Genomic DNA, 18,195 nt, shown 5'->3' on the forward strand with positions numbered 1-18,195 from the left:
ACCCTGCGACCCCCTGGGGGCCCACTAGGCACTGCCTGACACAAAGAATCATTAAAAATTTAAGAAAAGGATGAAGGGAGGGGGGGCCTAAAAAAAAGTTAAGTTACGCCACTGTAAACGTCTATTATTGAGTATCTGACACATCCTCACTGGGCCTTTCCAGTTCTTTAATGTATGTGCCCCCCCCGCTAGTATCCGAGGGCCCAACGCGAGCGCAACTTCTGAACGCGCACTGAGACTGAGGTACTTGCACGCTAATTATCAAGCAAGAGGCGGCCGAGGGAGACAGGGCTGTACCACTGCACACGCAGGGTCCTCTCACGCCCGTACCTCTCCATGCGACTCGGTATATAGACTCCCCTGACTGTACCCCTCTCCACCCATCCCCCTCCACGTGATGCTACGCGCAGGCGCACCCCCCCTCCCCGGTGACGTAGGTTAGCCTGCCCGCCTCTGTGACTTGAGCTGCCAAAAACTGAGCTGAACTAAAACTTGGCGACGGGCCGAGCTATGACTGGCTGCTCCAGCGCAACTCTGCTGCCTCTCCTGCACTCCAGCTCCATACACTTGCACTAAAAGCTGCTCATAGGAAGCCAGGGCAGCCCCAAGCCCACACACACAACCAAATAGCAATTATAAGAATTTGAATTATTGTAACAATGCAATTGCTCTCACCTTTTTAGATTTCTTTCCAACCCCCTTAGTGCTCATTTTAAAAGTGTCTAGCATGATGGCACCAGGACAAGGCTGGATGCTGCCGGGGAATAAGGCTGCTCTTTGCACAGGGGGAGCCCAGTGAATGGGATCTGCTGTGTCTCACCATGAGAAGAACGGTAAGAACATCCTTTTTGTATGTCTATAACCTGCTGTGCCATGTCTTGTGCCTGGCCCTGGCTCATGGGTAATCTGCATCATCTGCAACAGCCTCATTTCCCTGGAGAGAGAGGCATTTTCTGATAAGGGGCTAGTCATGTGACCATAATATTTGGGCTTTAATTCTTGTCCATTGCTTTTCCTTATCTGTCACTGCTGCTGCTGTCATTTTACATAACCAGTGTAAACTTAATGCTAAAATAGCCTTGAAATATCTGATGCCTTACAAATGACTGTCCTTTTCTTTTTTTTTTTAAATTGAATTTGCTTTATTATCCTAGAAATGCAATCTTAAGTCTTCTGTGTATTCTTTTTGGGACATGACATAATACATCCTATACAAGAGCTGCCCATAGATTTCCCTGAAACAGCGCCCCCAGAGGCGTAATATTTATAGGAAGGATGAAATAAAAAAATAAAAAAAACGTTACTTATTTTTTACCCTCCCATTAGTAACTTGCAAACGAAGCATCTCTCAGACATGATTTACTGAGCCAGACTAGAGCGTACAACGAAAAGATATTTATTGTTTTTAGATTGGTCAGTATAATGACTCTTTAAAGGATTTATAGGAACCTATAGGTCCCCGTGGGCTTGCAATCTCAGAGGCGGTTCAGTGATAGCAGAGAAAGTTTATTCGTGCCTTGCAAGCGGAATAAAAGCCAGCGTTTCTGCTTCATATAAAAAAAAAAAGTCTGCTTGAGAGTCAGACAAGTGCATAGTTTCTGTCTGGACTCAGAGGGGCAGCATTAATGTGTTGCTTCAGTCTGATGCTTTAGGATATGTTAAGCTCTTAATAGGCTAATCAAAGAGATGTAAGCGTGTGTTTTTGATTTCCTTCTGCCCATTTGGAGTTTTTCAGACTCCTAACAACCTTGTCTCATATCGGCAGGCATTTGTGCTTTACAGTAGATGTGTGCAAGCGCTTATTCTCCAGCTGCTGCTGAAGCACAACTCTCAGCATTTGCAGGGGATGCTGGGAGTCGTAGTTTTGCCATAACTGGAGCTATCTTTGCCCTGAGATCCAGATTTTCTCATGCTCATTCTTTAAGGGTGCTGGAAGATTCACTTATAGTTTATTTCTAGAAGGGTTATGTGAAAGTGCAGCCCTTAATTTTGTACAAGTTGCTGCATGGGAGAAAAATGGTGGGATGCACAGCAAAAGGTAGTTCTGGTGTTATTACAAAAGCCATGATATCGCTAGTGTTCTGTTTAAAAGGTGTAAGTCTGACGACAGGGGCCAGTCGGCATGCTGCCATCTACCAAACTGCTACAATGACTGTATGCACTAACCTAATCCTCAGTTAATGCATTATCCCCCTGATATCATATTTCTTCTAAGTGTTAGGATTCACTGATGTTGTCCAAGTTTGTACTTTACTTGGTAAAGCAGAGGAATTGTTATTATGTGAGCTGCTGGTGTAGCGCAGTTGGACAAGTGCCAGCTGTCTGGGTCACACACGTTTTATCCAAATAGATTTAACGCTGCTGATGGATAGTAACTGCAAGATCAGCTGGAGCTCAGGTAGACCCTTTTGGTCTGCAGCTGCAGTTCCACCCCCCCCCCTTTAAGGGGGGAAAAAGTGGGTGTTTAAGGAATGACTGAGTATGTGGGGCATTTAACAATTTTATCTCTGCATACATCGTTGCAGAAATGTGCATAGTAGTAGTATGCTGCCGACGTGAATAATCATCTCTTCTTGAAGGCTGGCAAAAAAAAAGTTTGTCCTAAGTGTCCAAGACTAAGTGCTTTCAAATCCATTTTAAAGTTCAGATTCACTTCAGAAGCCCCATCGGTGAAACCATACACTCCCATAAAAAGAATAGTAATATATATGTATACGTGGGGTTAGCATTGTGTAACTAAGGGTTAATTCCTAAACATAGGGAGGAGCACTGGATGAGGTGGACTTTTTTTTCCTAGAAAGAACTTTTTAAAATAACTTTTCCGGTGATGTAGTTTAAGGTCATCATTGCTTATTTTGGACAGTTTTCTCCAGGAGTAACTTAAACAGTGATTAAAATTCTTAGGTTTGACACAAGATACAAGTTTTTACATTTTTCAGTGGGTACATAGTGACATGATTTTACATACTGGAATTCTGCTCCACAGGAGATCCATTCTCCTCCCAGCGTTCCATCGGGTTTTCATTGTTGGCTGCATGGTGGGTGCACTTATATTTGTTCAGGAGCACTTTTTGCACTGGGTGCATTCTACAGACCTTTATGTCCTCCTGTTTCAAGTTAATGCTCGTCTTGAATTTTGTTGTGCTCGCAGATGTAATGGGTTTGTGCAGACACACAGTGTAAGCTGGTGAGGCAGAGCAAGACAGCTGGCTAATTCATTCCATGTGTGGAGCCCTCGATTGTTCATTCTGAGCAGCTGATATGTTATCGGATCATGGTTGGCAGAACATCTTTAGTAGTGATGGGACCAGGGGTGTAGTTAGGGTGAGTGCCTTTTCTGGAAAAAATTCTGACCATCCATTGTTTTTAGCTGCCATCCCTATTTGTCAAAATTGTAATTTCTAACTCTCCTGTTGTAGTGTGTAATTGTTCTTATTGTAAGCCCCTGTTTGTAGTTATAGTATTGCAAAGCACTGTGTAATTTGCTGGCATAGTATAAATAAATGACGATAGATAAATCGACTTTAAGAGGCTCCCATAGGACTTTCAACTGGTGGTCATTCTGCTGTAGTTAGCACTCTTTGACTGCCTTCAGTTGTCTCCATATTGCTCTTTTATATCCTTTAATTGCAACTACCAAGTCCCCAAAAATTCTAATGGTTGATGGCTCTGGGCTAAAAAACTTTCTGTAAGGGAGAAAATTCACCAGCACACTTGGCAGTTTTAAGCAGCACACAAGCCCTTGCAATTTTATTTGCAGTGGTGCAACATTGTGTGCTAGAGTCTTGCACAGGTCCAATCAGAAGGACCCACTACCCTGACCCACACCCACCACCCAACTCATCCCCCCTACCCAGAGCCACTACATGACCTTAACCATATACAGTGAAACTTACCTTCCGACCAGAAGTGAAGTCACTGTAGACTGAAAGTGACTGATTCAGCCACAGAGGACATTGCCTAAAACACTAGGGAGGGTGAGTGGGCCAAGTTCTGCACCTTAGCCGGCTAGCCAGGCGGTTACCCGCGGATTACCCACAGAGTCAGGGGATCAGGGATTTTCTGACCAAAACACAACCGCTTTGCAGGTATTCCATGGGTACCCGACCCAGTGCAGGACTCTAGCATGTACTGCTGCATTTTCTCCTTTACCTATAGTTTGCAGTGATCCCCAACCTGTGGCTCGTGAGCAATGTGTTGCTCACCAACCACTTGGATGTTGCTCCCTGTGGCGTCAAATCGCTTATTTTCAAATTCTTTGCTTGGAGACACATTTTTATTGCTTATAAAACAGGTGTACTGCCAAACAGAACCTCCTGTATTCTGCTATTCAGTCCACATAGGGGCTACTAAATAGCCAACCACAGCCCTTATTTGGCACCCCCTGGAAATATTTTCATTCTGGTGTTGCTCCCCAACTCTTTTTACATTTAAATGTGGCTCACCAGTAGAAGAGGTTGGGGACCCCCAGTTTAGAGGGTGCCAATCCCACTGTACTGTGCACCAGTCTAAACAGTCCCTGAAGACCAGGGTGTACAGGAAAGGTCTTCCTACATACAGCAACCCCCCATCTTCAATTGTCCGAGCTTCTTGTCCCACAGCACCTAGATTTTTGCAACATCACCTTTACAAACTATGTTCAGCCCCAATCTGCCCAAATAATCTGATCAGTGAATTTTGGCAAATCCATATATATGGTCAAGTTATTCATGATTTATTCATTAAGTGTGGGGCTGAGCAGGTCCACCAACAGATTGGTCCATGCAAGCCCAGAGAAAGCAACAGTTGCTCAACTCTTATGCCACGGGCGAATTGCAGCCTTCCAAGGGAAACCTGATCTCAGGTTATTTTAGGGCATTATGAATGTACAACGTAATTATTTCTCGATTCTATGGCCCCTTTTGACTAATATTATGTATGGTGACCTTCCTGTAGTAAGCTGTGCAGAACTGCTGTAAAACAAGAAAAGATACTTTGATGACGTAAATTCAGACTGAAGATCTACCTAAAAAACCAACACTTACACACGATTCTTAAAAAGAAAATTTGTAATATGTATATTTATGGAACTCAAGCCTGTCAAAAGAAACTGTGCTATTTTCTTATTTCTGCTGGCCACAGACTTAACCTTAAGGTCTCTAGTTCTTCCTCATTATAGTTCATTTGTATTGGTGGATGAGGTGAGAACAAGGCATGGGGAATTTAATTAATGTTTCCCTGCTAGGTGCAGACTGGAAAAAATTGTATTGTAAAAAAATCTGTGCGCCAAGAGCTCACTGGCTGCTGCTAAGCCTGCACCATTGACACATTTGGCCCTAACCAGTAACTGTTTTATTTATTATAACCAAGGGTGGGTGGAAAGTAAAGAGCAAGAGAGATTTTTTTTGTTGGAGGCTGGAAGAGGTCCACTATGTAAACCTGGGAGATATCTAAAAATGCCTGTGGTGAATTCTGATTCTCTGTCTCATTTATCATGCCCTTCTTAGTGCCTGTACAGAAATGAAAAATTGTTTAAGACTAGATATAAATAAAGAGATTTTGAAATGAAGTCTTAAGGTGGCCATACACAATAAAATCCGCTTGTTTTGCAAGGTCGCCAAACGAGCAGATCTTAACCGGATATGCCCATCAAAGGCAGTGTGATATTGGGTTAATCCGATCATTCTGCCCTAGGGCCAAACGATCAGACAACAAAGGAAATGGGCACAGACTGGAGGAGGACCGCAACTAGCCGATGTGGTCCTTGATTGGCAAAAAAATCAAACCTGTCCAATCGATATCTGGCCGATTTTTGGCCTAAGGCCAATCGGGGAGACCTGTCGGAATGCCCCATATACTAGCACAGAGGTCCCAACTTTTTTTTAACCGTGAGCCACATTCAAATGTAAGAAAAGATGGTGAGCAACACAAGCATGAAGAATGTTCAGGGACGCAAATAAGGTATGTGATTGGTAATTTGGTATCCCCCTATGTGGACTGGCAGACTGTAGGAGTCTCTCCTTGGCAGTACACCTAGTTTTTATGCAATTAAAACATACCTCTAAGCCCGGAATTCAAAAATATGCACCTGCTTTGAAGCCACTGAGATCAATATCTAAGGGGTTGGAGAGCAGCATTTTGCATGTGAGTCACTGGTTGCCGATCACTGCACTCGCACCATTTTTTTTTTTTTCATTTTTGATCAGATTTTTTCTATTGTAAATTCCAGTTGATTGTGGTCATTTATTTTGGTACAGTAGATCATTTTTCTTCATTCGGGTGTTAAAAATGTTTCGGTTCATAGATTTGGATTGTCTGCTATCTGCTGACCAATTTGAATGACAATTGAATCCTATTGGAAGACTCCTTTAGGAAGCAGGCCTTGTCAGTAGTTCAGGGCTGCCTTAGGCTTCTTTAGGGAATCCTTGCATCCTAAAAAGCCGAGCTGGGTGAACAAAACTCTTGCTGTCGGGTCAGTAGTGCTATGTGAGTGAGCTTGGTGAATCTCTTTTTGTTTGTATTTCGGATTTGTGCTCAAAGCATAAAAAATTCTAACTGAGCACCATCACTTTCCAAAGCCTCAGGAAAAGGGGTGTTTTCCTTTACATTAACTTTTGGATTTTCAGTTATTTAATTGTTTTTGTTCAGCAGCTCTCCAGTTTGGTATTTGAGCAGCTATCGGGTTGATAGGGTATTATTTAGCCAACAACCAGGCAGTGGTTTACATGAGAGATGGGAATATGAAAAGAGGAGGGTCTGCATAGAAATATAAGATATATTATTTAGCCAACAACCAGGCAGTGGTTTACATGAGAGATGGGAATATGAAAAGAGGAGGGTCTGCATAGAAACAATAAGATTGTAGCTTCACAGGGCAATAGTTTTTAGCTGCTTGGGTCAGTAGTCAGTAATCTCCATTTAACAGCTGGAAAGTGTCAGATTAAAAAATGATTAAAAAATAATGACAACCAATTGCAAAGTTGCTAGGAATAGGTCATTGTATAACTAGAAACAAGAATAAAAAAGGCTGTTTCTAATCTGCAAAAGAATTTTAGTGTAAATAAATGTTATGTTATGCGCAAAGACAAACCATCATAAAAAGGTTTTTATGTTTTCAGCAAAAAATGTGCAAGCTTATAATGTGTTTTGCTTCACTGACTGCATACATAATTATACTGTAAAAGGAAGCAGCTATGATTCTCTCTACTAGTTTCTGAAGACCAAAATTTCATAAGTTGGTAATAGTTTCCCTCTGTATAACTCCTGTTTGTGGATTGCAGCCTACCTTCCATAGTTTAGCATTATTATCCTTTCAATTGCATCAACACGTTTACACAGGACTTTACAGATATTGTTCATGATTTATCAACCTCTACAGTGGAGCTTAAAGTCTAAAGGTGGCCATAGACACACAGATCCTATCGTACGAATCGAGGATTCGTACGATTTTCAGATCTTGTGTGGCGTGTGCAGACATCTTTCGTCCGGTGGAGATCGCTCGTTTGGTCGATCGTTCAGGTTTGATTTTGACCCGACCGATCCTGACGGAGCCCACCGTAATCGGATTGTTCAGCCATACTGCCGAACAATCAGATTACCCCTGATATATCCATGTTTGTTAATGGCATATCGGGGAAAGATCCGCTCGTTTGGCGATGTGGCCAAACGAGCGGATCTTTGCATCTATGGCCACCTTAAGGTCCCTATGTTCACACACTCAAGCCAGTTAACCTTCTTGTATGACTTTGGAGTCTGGGAGCAACAAACCAGAATACCAGTAGGAAACCCATGCAAGCACTTATAGCAAGTGTTGCAAAAAAAAAAAAGAAAAAGGAGCAAAGGTTCTGGTGATATAGGTTTAAAAGATTCAGGGAGGGGCGTAACAAGGAAGAAGACCCTGCAGGGGGGCCCAGGAGGTATAGGGGCCCCAGGAGGTATAGGGGCCCCATGAGACCATAATTCATATATAGTTGGAAAAAGTGGTCAACCTCTAGACATTGTGTGTATATATTTGGGCTTTGTGTTAGGCAAAATACTCTTGTTGTGCATGTTCCTTTTTAAAGGAGAAGAAAAGTCTGTTTGCACTTGGGGGTGTCAAATGTTAGTCACCCCCAAGTAATTGTATTAACTTACCTGAAACCCCGGGCCGGTGCTCCTATCAGCAGAAAACTGCACCAGCCCGGGGGTTATACCAGTGAGCACCACGGATAGATCTTCTTCCTGCTTCCTCTTTCTTTGTGCGGTTGCGCATGCACAGTAGAAGGAAAAGCTGAACTTTAACTAAAAAGTCGGCTATTTCGTTCTACTGCGCATGCAATTGACCAGGGAAATTTGAAGAAGAAAATCGCTCTCTGGTGCTCGCTAGAAAAACCCTGGGCCGGTACAGTTTTCTGCTGATGGGAGCACCGTCCTGGGGTTTCAGGTAAGTCAATACAATCACTTGGGGTGCCATTTGGCACCCCCAAGTGCAAACAGACTTTCCTTCTCCTTTAAACCTTCCAATGGTGCACAAATGCTTATTCCGAAAACCTTCAACAGTTTGGCCAAAATGCCTACTTACAAGACAGTTTTTAGAGATATTGCACTTAGCATTCAAAAGGTGTCTCCCTTTCTTCACAGTGCACCTTTAGGGTAGGACTCGACGAGCGATTTTGTTGCGATCCGACAAAACGCATGCGAATTGTCGCATGCGACAAAAATAAGGCAAGAGATAGAATTGTCGCATGGTGTCACAGCGTTGATCCGACGCGATCCGACTGTCGGATGCGGATCGCGACAAAATCGCTCGTCAAGTTCTACCCTTAGACTCCAACAGAAGGATACAAAAATCCCATAGTATAATACCATTTATTTTGTAAATAAAAAATCTTTAAAAAAACATTTGCACTTATATATAGTTTTATGAGGTTAGTCACCCATATATGTAAGTCTTAGCTAAGACTAACTAAGTCTTGCTACCTCTAACTCACAACTCGAATGGTTTCTTATTTAAGAAAAAACTCGAGCAAGGTCGAGTTGCAAAACCCGGAAACTTGAAATGATTGAGTTTTTGGCGAAAAAATAAAAATGCGAATCGCTCAAATTATTTTAGTTTTCAAACCCTCTGCAAAAAACTCAAACATCATGCATGCTATTAACATCTTCAAATGATTCAATGGACCTCTGCCATTGACTCCTACATGACCTTAGGTTTTACCTGAAGTATTTTTTGGTTTGTTACGTTTTTTCAATCTAATTTTTCAAGTTTTTTTTTTTAAATCTAATTATTCAGGTTTTTTTAACTTGAAAATGTGAGTTTTGACCAAAAAAAAAAAACACCTTGAAATCTCAAATTTCCATGGAAAACACAACTCAAAACTTAATAAATAACTCCCTTAAAGGAGAATTCAACCATTTACCAAAAAAAACCCTGCCCCCCCCGGGGAAATGCCCCTAACTTACACCTCGGTGCAGATTCAGGCATCAGAGTTCACCGCAGCCATCTTCCTGGTCTTCAGTAAGCTTAGTGGAAGCGAAGCTGCACACGCAGTTGGAGCAATTTACCAGTTTGCGACAACTGCACTATGTGCCGAAATAACGTAATTGCCGAAGAGTTTGAAGAAGACATGAAGACCTGGAAGATGGCTGCATTGAACTCCGATGCCTGAATCTGCACCAAGGGGTAAGTATAAAATTAGGGGCATTTCCCTGGGGGGCAGCTAGGCTGGGGGGGGTGAGGGAGGGGGGGGTCTACATGGGTTGGAGGGTTAGGTTTTTTTTTTGGAAAACAGTCGAATTCTCCTTTAAAGTATTATTTTCAAATATTAAATTCTGTTAAAAAACAAAAACAAAAGGAATTAGGTCCGTTCTAGTCTAGTGACCCATAGCAACCATTCCGATGTTTGCTTTCAAACCGTTGACCAGTAAATGCTACCTTGGTTGCTAAAGCTTAGTCTAGACCTATAGCAAAATGTTATTACATTGTCCGCTTTGTATATAGTGTATAAATGTTTTAATGCTCCTTTCTAGTTATCCAAGGGCACTAACTGCACTCTGGCTACCAAGGGCACTAACTGCACTCTGGCTACTCTAAGGATGGCCACAGCCCTGGGGGAAGCAGAGGACTTATATTTGTAGTTCTGCAATATCTCGAGGACTACATTGTTGGACATCCCTGCCCCTTGAGGCACAATTACTGTAAAAATAGTTGAACAGATTCTTCCACTTAGCTCAGTCACACCCATTAATTAATGTTACTGGCAGTAATTCAGATGTTGGCATAATGCATCAGGTTTAGGGAGCAGAAAGCCCATCTGGTTCTTGTGTTTCCCATTATCCTTACAATTATAATGTAGTATCTGGCCACTTTAGCTTTCTCCTGTCCTTTTCCAGAACAGTGTTCCACTTCTAAATATTCATTCTAGTTGAGTGCTTCCCCAGACTTCCCTTTTGGCAGCCGTCTGAGAGGGGGGAGCTTGGTCAAGAATCTGTTTCCAATATTTACTATGCAAGGGAAAAGAGAAAAATATGCATTGGGTTCAGATTTTTTTTTTTTAATCAAAACAGAAGCATTGCAGTAGACACATGTCTGGGGAATGAGGACACCACTGGCTCGGCAATGGTTTACTGTACTTATACACTGGGGGCTGTTAAGCCCTATTTACCTTGAAGGCGAAAAGCTAAAATGCATACAGATGTGGACACCGACCTTTATGAGAACAGGTGTTGTCCTTCTTGCATTTTTTTTTGAAAAGGGAATCCTTTCTTTTTTTCTTTCCCCCCCCCCCCGAGATTCAAACATGACCCTCTTTCACCTTTTGTTTATTCCACTTTGTGTTCAACTGAGACAAATACCAACCAAGGGGTTGTCTTCCCAGTAAATCTCTGTTGCTCATTAACCCATTCACACCTTCAGTGTAAGGCTCATACATTTTGATGGGCTTTAAAATTCTTTCAGAGTATCGTGTTGCAACTTGTCGGACCTTAAAAATACCTTCCTGTGCACGTCTGCCAGCGGTGACCTCTACTGGCACTAACTATTTTTTTCCATTTAGTAAGTACAGTACAAAGCTGCCTGTGGTCCAGAAAATGTAAAAAAAAAATGAAAAATGTGTTCTATGAGTTACCAGTCAACCCTTAGGCAAACAGAAAATCTGTTATTTTTATATACTTCCACATAGTACATAGTTACAGTTAAATCAGGTGGAAAAAAGACAACGTCCAAAGTTCAACCCCTCCAAATAAAAACCCAGCATCCATACACACACCCCTCCATACCTTTGCATTAATTCTATATACCGATATCTATACTAACTATAGAGTTTAGGATCACAATAGCCTTTGATATTATGTCTGTCCAAGAAACCATCCAAGCCACTTTTAAAGGCATTAACAGAATCAGACATCACAGCATAACCCAGCGGTGAATTCCACAACCTCACTCACCTCAATGTGAAGAACCACCTACGTTGCTTCAAATGAAAGTTCTCTTCTTCTAGTCTAAAGGGGTGGCCTCTGGTACAGTGATCCACTTTATGGGTAAAACGGTCCCCTGCTATTTGTCTATAATGTCCTCTAATTTATTTGTAAAGTGTAATCATGTCCCCTCGCAAGCGCCTTTTTTCCAGAGAAAATAAACCCAACCTTGACAGTCTACCATCATAATTTAAGTTTTCTAGTACTTTGCATTAATATCATGGAAGGGAGCAGTGTAACATCCAAGTATGTGTAAGGGAATAAAGATTTAACCTCCCTCTGTGGCTACCAGCTCTTTATTCAGCCTGTGGCTCTGGTTCTGTTTGGCATGGATGTGGGGGAATCATATAAGGCAACCTCTCCTCCTCTTGCTCACATCATTCACACCACTAGAGAAATTTCAATGTGCAGGCTTAACAATGCTCCTTCAGTATAGCTGTCCTAAAGGAGAAGGAAAGGTTAAAACGAAGTAAGCTTTATCAGAAAGATCTATATAAATATACCTGTAAACCAGGTCCGGACTGATAATTAAAATAGGCCCTGGCATTTCAGGTACACAGAGGCCCAATCAGCCCACACAGAGGCCCACCCAGCCCTCACCAGCCCAATAAATAGTGACTTTCTATGGCACCTTATAGCAGCCCCTCTGGCATTTGCCAGAACCCACAGATTGCCAGTCCGGGCCTGCTGTAAACCCTCAAGGTAATGCTGCTTTGAGTATTCTGTCAAAAGAAACTTTACATTTCTTTCCTTCTTTTGTGTATACATGGACTTCTGTATCAGACTTACTGTTTTTAGCTCAAACCTCCAGTGCACGGCTTGAGAATGCTCAGTTTGCTCCTCCTCCTCCCTGTTTCCCCTCCCTGCTGAAATCTGAGCCCTGAGCTATGAGTGAGCAGGGAGGGACTCATCTGAAAGTGATGTCACACCAAGCTAATATGGCAGCTGCTATCCTAAACAACCAGGTAGAGCTTCTACAGCTGTTTACTCTTTCTACAGAATATAGCATTCTAACTTGCACTATTGCGGCTAATCTGTTGCCAATAATCTGCCTCTGTAGCTTTCCTTCTTCTTTAAGACAAGATAAGCAGGGTCCATAAAAAACAAACAAGTGGGGTAATTGGGAGGTCCCCATTAATACAGTAATGTTAGGTTGCTTCCCATAGGTCCTTATTACAAAAAGAATTCCACATTTCTTTTCTTAACAGTATAAAAGGATTGGGAGTTTTTCTTTCAGTGTGGATGGACCAAATCCTTTGATATATTTAGCTGAAACAATTTGCATATTGAAATTTGAGAATACCCAAAAATTGCCTTTCCTTTGGAAAAGAGGCAGATTTATCAAGAGTTGAATTGAAAATTTGAATTTGGAATTCGAATTTTCGAGTTCTTTTATGGCCAAAACTGTCAAATTCGACTAGGGAATTGTTGAAATTAGATTTGAGGTTTTTTTTAAAAAATTCAAATTAGATTTTTGAGATTTATCATACGCTGGCCCTTTGAGGGAACAGTTCAGTGTAAAAATAAAAACTGTATAAATAGATAGGCTCTGCAAAATCAAAAATGTTTCATATATAGTTATGCAAACATGTAATGTATAAAGACTGGAGTTACTGGATGTCTAATATAACAGAACAGAACACTACTTCCTGCTTTTCAGCTCTCTAACTCTGAGTTAGTCAGCGACTTGAAGGGGGACCACATGGGACAGTTATGGCCTATGTGGCCCCTCAAGTCATCCTATTCACCCGATTTAGATTGGTTGAATTTAGAGTTCATGGGAGTTTTTGAATTCGAAATTCGACCCTTGATAAATCTGCCCATAAAGGTGGCCATAGACTCAATTATGTGGAGCGCTCACCTCCCCAAATCACACTTTTGTAGTGTCAGGTGCTGTACTGTGAGACCCACTCCTGTCACTGGGTCAAATCAATATCCAGAAAAAAGCCAGTAGCACACTGAATCTAGTTGTAGTTGTGTTCAAAGATGAGAATTTATTTAGCCCATATGCAAAAAGGCAACGTTTCGAGCCTACCAGGCCCTTTATCAAGCCCTGTGTTACACCATACAATGCTCTTTTAAAGTGAGGACGGGGGTGTGACTACATGCCCTGCCCCCTCTCCAGTGACATCACCAACATTTTTATACACATAAGTCGTTTAAACACCAACTCTTATCCAGTCCTAAATCAGGTAGTGACGAAAAAGTGATCAGTCCAATAAAAGTGTCCAAAAACAAAAAAGCAAAAAAGCAAACTGGATAAGTAAAAGTATCCAAAAATTAGAATCCGTTTGTATCCAAAATCGTAACATAATTGATTGAATCCGACGCTCCCCCCAAATAAGAGGCTTAACATATGACACCGTACAAGAAAAAGTGTCTCTATTTGCTGATGACCTTCTTATATATCTGGCCGACCCTAACGATTCCCTTACTGCCCTCCTGGACCTGGTCAATCGGTTTGGATCCTTCTCTGGCCTCAGGGTGAATTGGGACAAGTCGGTCTTGTTCCCCATTGACCCCAATCAACCCCAATCCTTGCCAGTGGAGACTCCTCTGGAGTGGGCCAACCAGTTCAAATACTTAGGTGTGACCATTCATGCTGACATTGCACAATATGTCTCCCTTAATTTGGACCCACTCAGAGCAGGCATGGCCAACACACTAAATCGGTGGACCAGGCTGCCCTTGTCATTGTGGGGCCGAGTCAATCTTATTAAAATGATTTATCTTCCTAAACTCCTTTATCTGCTCCACAATGCACCTATATATCTCCCGAAGTCTTACTTTAAACGCATTAACCAGATCATGGTCCCCTTCCTTTGGAACAATAAAGCACCCAGACTTGCTTTGACTAAACTGTGTGCCCCGTGTGATGAGGGTGGCCTGGCCCTCCCTAACTTTCACCTATATTACCTGGCCTCGCAAATCTATTACCTCCACTGGTGCCTTAACCCTGACCCTTATAACCCCAACTCACAGTTGCAGGCCCTCCATGTGGCCTCGTGGGAGGGTCTTCGCAATTTCCCATACCGGTCCCTTAAGGACTACAACTCTCTACCAACTACGTTAACCACCCCTCACAAAGCTTGGATGTTAGCCCTCAAGGTGTTGGGTTGTGAGCCTCCAATACTGTCCCCCCACTTGCCCCTGTGGGGAAACTCCCACTTACCTCACCTCAGAACCCTGCCAGACTCTGTCTTCTGGCCACTCCACGGAATTAAGTGCCTAAAGGACCTCCTTGACCCGCAAACGTTCCCCACATTCCCTGCTCTTCAATGCAAGACCAACCCCACGCCTATTCTACTATTTCAATATCTCCAGTTACGACATGCCTTTCACTCCCAGTTTCACTCCCTTACCCCCCAGCAATCCTCCCTGACTATAGAAGATATTCTCCGGGACCCTAGCCCCTCCAAATTGGTGTCCAGACTCTACCACCGGCTTCTCCTATCTGGTCCCAAACCATTCCGAGCTGTCCAAGACTGGTGGGCTACTAAAATTGTAGGTCTTACTCAGGATGATTGGGAGGAGGCAATAGACAATGTATACACTGGTCTTATCTCCCTCAAGGATAAGCTGATACAGTATAAAATTCTACACCATGTATATATCACCCCTATCCGCCTTAAACAAATGGGCCGAGTCCCTCTCGACAACTGTCCCAGGTGCCAGCAACCGGGAGCGGAATTTTTCCATTTAATATGGGAGTGCCAACACGTCTTCGAATTCTGGACTAGAGTGGTACACTACTTAGCGGATAACCTAGAGTTTCCGAGGGTCATCTCCCCTACTGTTTGTCTACTGGGGGTCTTGGAGGAATTGGTCCCAGCCAAATACCCTAGAATTGCTTTCCGCATCCTCCTCTTCTATGCACGGAAGACGATAGCAATGCACTGGATGGGCAACCTCCCACCCTCTCTTGGTGCCTGGATACGCCTGGTTAATAGTGTGATACCTCTATATAAACTTACGTATGAATCTAGGGGTGCCCTAACGAAATTTGACAGCATTTGGGGCCCATGGGCTGACGTGGATCCAGACCCCCCGGATTGAGCCGTGTCAGAGCATCCCTTCTTAGCAGTGGTGATAGAGGGTTCCCTAGCCCTGGCCTGTCAGGAGAAGGCCTTAACCATTGTGTTGTAAATATTTTACATCTCTTTCTGGAAGTACTACCTACCTATTATGCATAGAGTCCACTTTGGTTTTCTACTTCTACTATGTACCTTCCTTGTGTCAGTTTGCTCAACTGTTTGTAATGTGTGTCTGAATGTTTGTGTTCAAAAGGAAATAAAACTTACCTTTTAAAAAAAAAACATAATTGATTGAATAAAAGTATCCAAGAAAAATAAAGTCCATTTGTATCCAAAAATTGTAAAACAATTTGAATAAAATTTTGATACTTTAGTAACATCACTGTGATCTAACATACCTGAGACGCCAATGAGACTCACTCTGCATATCGCACTCAGCACTTTTCTGAGACACCTTATGATATGCAAGATGTGTTGTCAGCACTCAGGGTGTTCTATGTAGATCCTTAATAGCCTAAGACAAGAGAAAACAATGTTTGGTAAAAATTCAAAGACATCAAAATATGTAACATTTATGCATATGTATACACACACAGGACAACGGTATTTACCTCAAAAAATGAAATTGGCTGGGGTGTATTCCCTATTTAGACCACGGGGCCAGATAGTGGATTCACAAATTGGACACTATCTAAAAAAACGTTGATGCGGTCCCGCGATCTAACCGCACAATTACCCATCGTTATGATCTAATTGTTGGGCCCTAGGGCTCATGATTGGATCAGCACGATATTGCCCAACTCAAGGTGGGCATATCGGGGGGGAGATCCACTCATTTGGCGACATCACAAAATGATCTCTTCGTGTATGGCCACCTTAAGGTCCTGACTGGCACTCTGTGGATTCTCTTGAGGGGCTGCTGTAAGATGCCATAGACAGTCACTGTCACTAGGGGGTTGGTGGGAGCAGTTTGGGCCTATTTTGATTCCCAGTACAGTAGCATGAAGCTCTTTAAGGGAGAGTAGAGCATTAGTATTGTAGCGTGATCTGCAAGTGTAGATACTCATGTGTGCAGTCTCTACGAAGAGAAGAATCCTTTGAAGTGCCTTGTACTTCAGTGCTAGAATTCTTGGATCAGTACTGCTGCAGACTTCAACTAGTTCCCTGTCTGGCATTTGTCGTTTTAAGGGATTAACTTGCTTAAAGTATTTACTTTCAAAGGTCTAGAAAACAAATTGTCAAATGTCTGAGCCACTTGTGCCCAAGTTATTGTGGATAAGTGTATTTAGTGCCATGGAAACCCCTCCTCCAACAGTGAAGGCCCAGATGAAATAAAGAGCCCTTTACCTGTGTATGTTGGGGTATGTATGTACAGGTATGGGACCTGTTATCCAGAATGCCTGGGACCTGGGGTTTTCCGGATAACGGATCTTTCCGTAATTTGTATCTTCATACCTTAAGTCTACTAGAAAATCATGTAAACAAAAAAAAAATAGAATAATTCCAATAGTCTGATTTTGCTTCCAATAAGGCTTTTCAATAGTAAAAATAAATTATTTATTCAAATTCATTTTAAAAATTGGATGCATACTAACCCCACATGGCCCACCTTACGCGTTTCGTACCCTCCGGTACTTAGTCATAGGTGTCTATTATATCGTAGTTTGGATCAAGTCCAATGTACTGTTTTTTCATTACAGAGAAAAAGGAAAATAATTTTTACATTTGGATCATTTGGATATAATGGAGTCTGTGGAAGGCAGCCTTTCTGTAATTCAGAACTTTCTGGATAATGGGTTTCAGGATAACAGATCGCATACATGTACGTATTTGGCCACGGAGATTGGTGTCTAAAATAATTGTGAAAAGAGTTATTATTTCCTCTTATTGCGTTTCCAGTTAATTTGTTCTATAAAGCAAATATAGCCAGCTTATATCTTTCTATGAATTGTTTAATTACAGCTCCCAGCATCTGAGGATGCTTGCTTGCTATATATATATATATATATATATATATATATATATATATATATATATATATATATATATATATCGGTAGCGAAACCCAAGGCCCCGGCACAGATTTCAGCACATACCGGATATACTCGAGTATAAGCCGTCCCGAGTATAAGCCGAGGTACCTAATTTTACCTCCAGAAACTGGGAAATCTTATTGACTCGAGTATAAGCCCTAGGGTGAGAAATGCAGCAGCTTCTGGTAAATTTCAATCAAAAAATTGAGGGTTTCTGCTCCCATTGGAGGTGGCGGCGTCTCATTTTTGGATGCCGCGACCATTCTTGGACGCTGGCGAATATTCTTGGAGATTAGTCTTGGACGCCGGCGACTATTCTTGGATGCTGGCAACTATTCTTGGGTGCCGGCGACTATTCTTGGGCGCCGGCGACTATTCTTAGACACCGGCGACCGTTTTTACGCTTGACTCGAGTATAAGCAGAGGTAGAGTTTTTCAGCATATTTTGGGGGCTGTAAAACTCGGCTTATACTCGAGTATATATGGTAAATGGAGACTGACCTCCTTGAAGAGTTTAAATTGCCGCTTTACTGGCTTTTATTTTCAAAAAAACACAATTCTTCAGCCCACTGGCTTCACATGGGGGAAATCACATAAACATTCCCACTTCACATACTCAATGGTATTCTCTTTACTCATGTTAGAGCAGTGATCCCCAACCAGTCGCTCGTGAGCAACATGTTGCTCTCCAACCC

General features: G+C 42.3%; 1 protein-coding gene across 2 annotated transcripts in view; it reads left to right on the forward strand.

The window, feature by feature from the left end:
- The first annotated feature begins 382 nt into the window (after positions 1 to 382).
- LOC108718130 (A disintegrin and metalloproteinase with thrombospondin motifs 6) overlaps positions 383 to 18,195 on the forward strand; it is a 184,017-nt gene continuing 166,204 nt past the window's right edge. Inside the window, exon 1 of one of the 2 annotated variants that reach the window (XM_018265770.2) lies at positions 383 to 833. The gene's annotated coding sequence lies outside the window, so the exon portion shown is untranslated. Of the gene's footprint in view, positions 834 to 17,239; positions 17,290 to 18,195 lie in introns of those variants that run through there. The other variant, XM_041569141.1, reaches the window with a different exon arrangement.

Source organism: Xenopus laevis, chromosome 1L (genome assembly GCF_017654675.1).
Source record: "Xenopus laevis strain J_2021 chromosome 1L, Xenopus_laevis_v10.1, whole genome shotgun sequence".
Taxonomy (NCBI): domain Eukaryota; kingdom Metazoa; phylum Chordata; class Amphibia; order Anura; family Pipidae; genus Xenopus; species Xenopus laevis.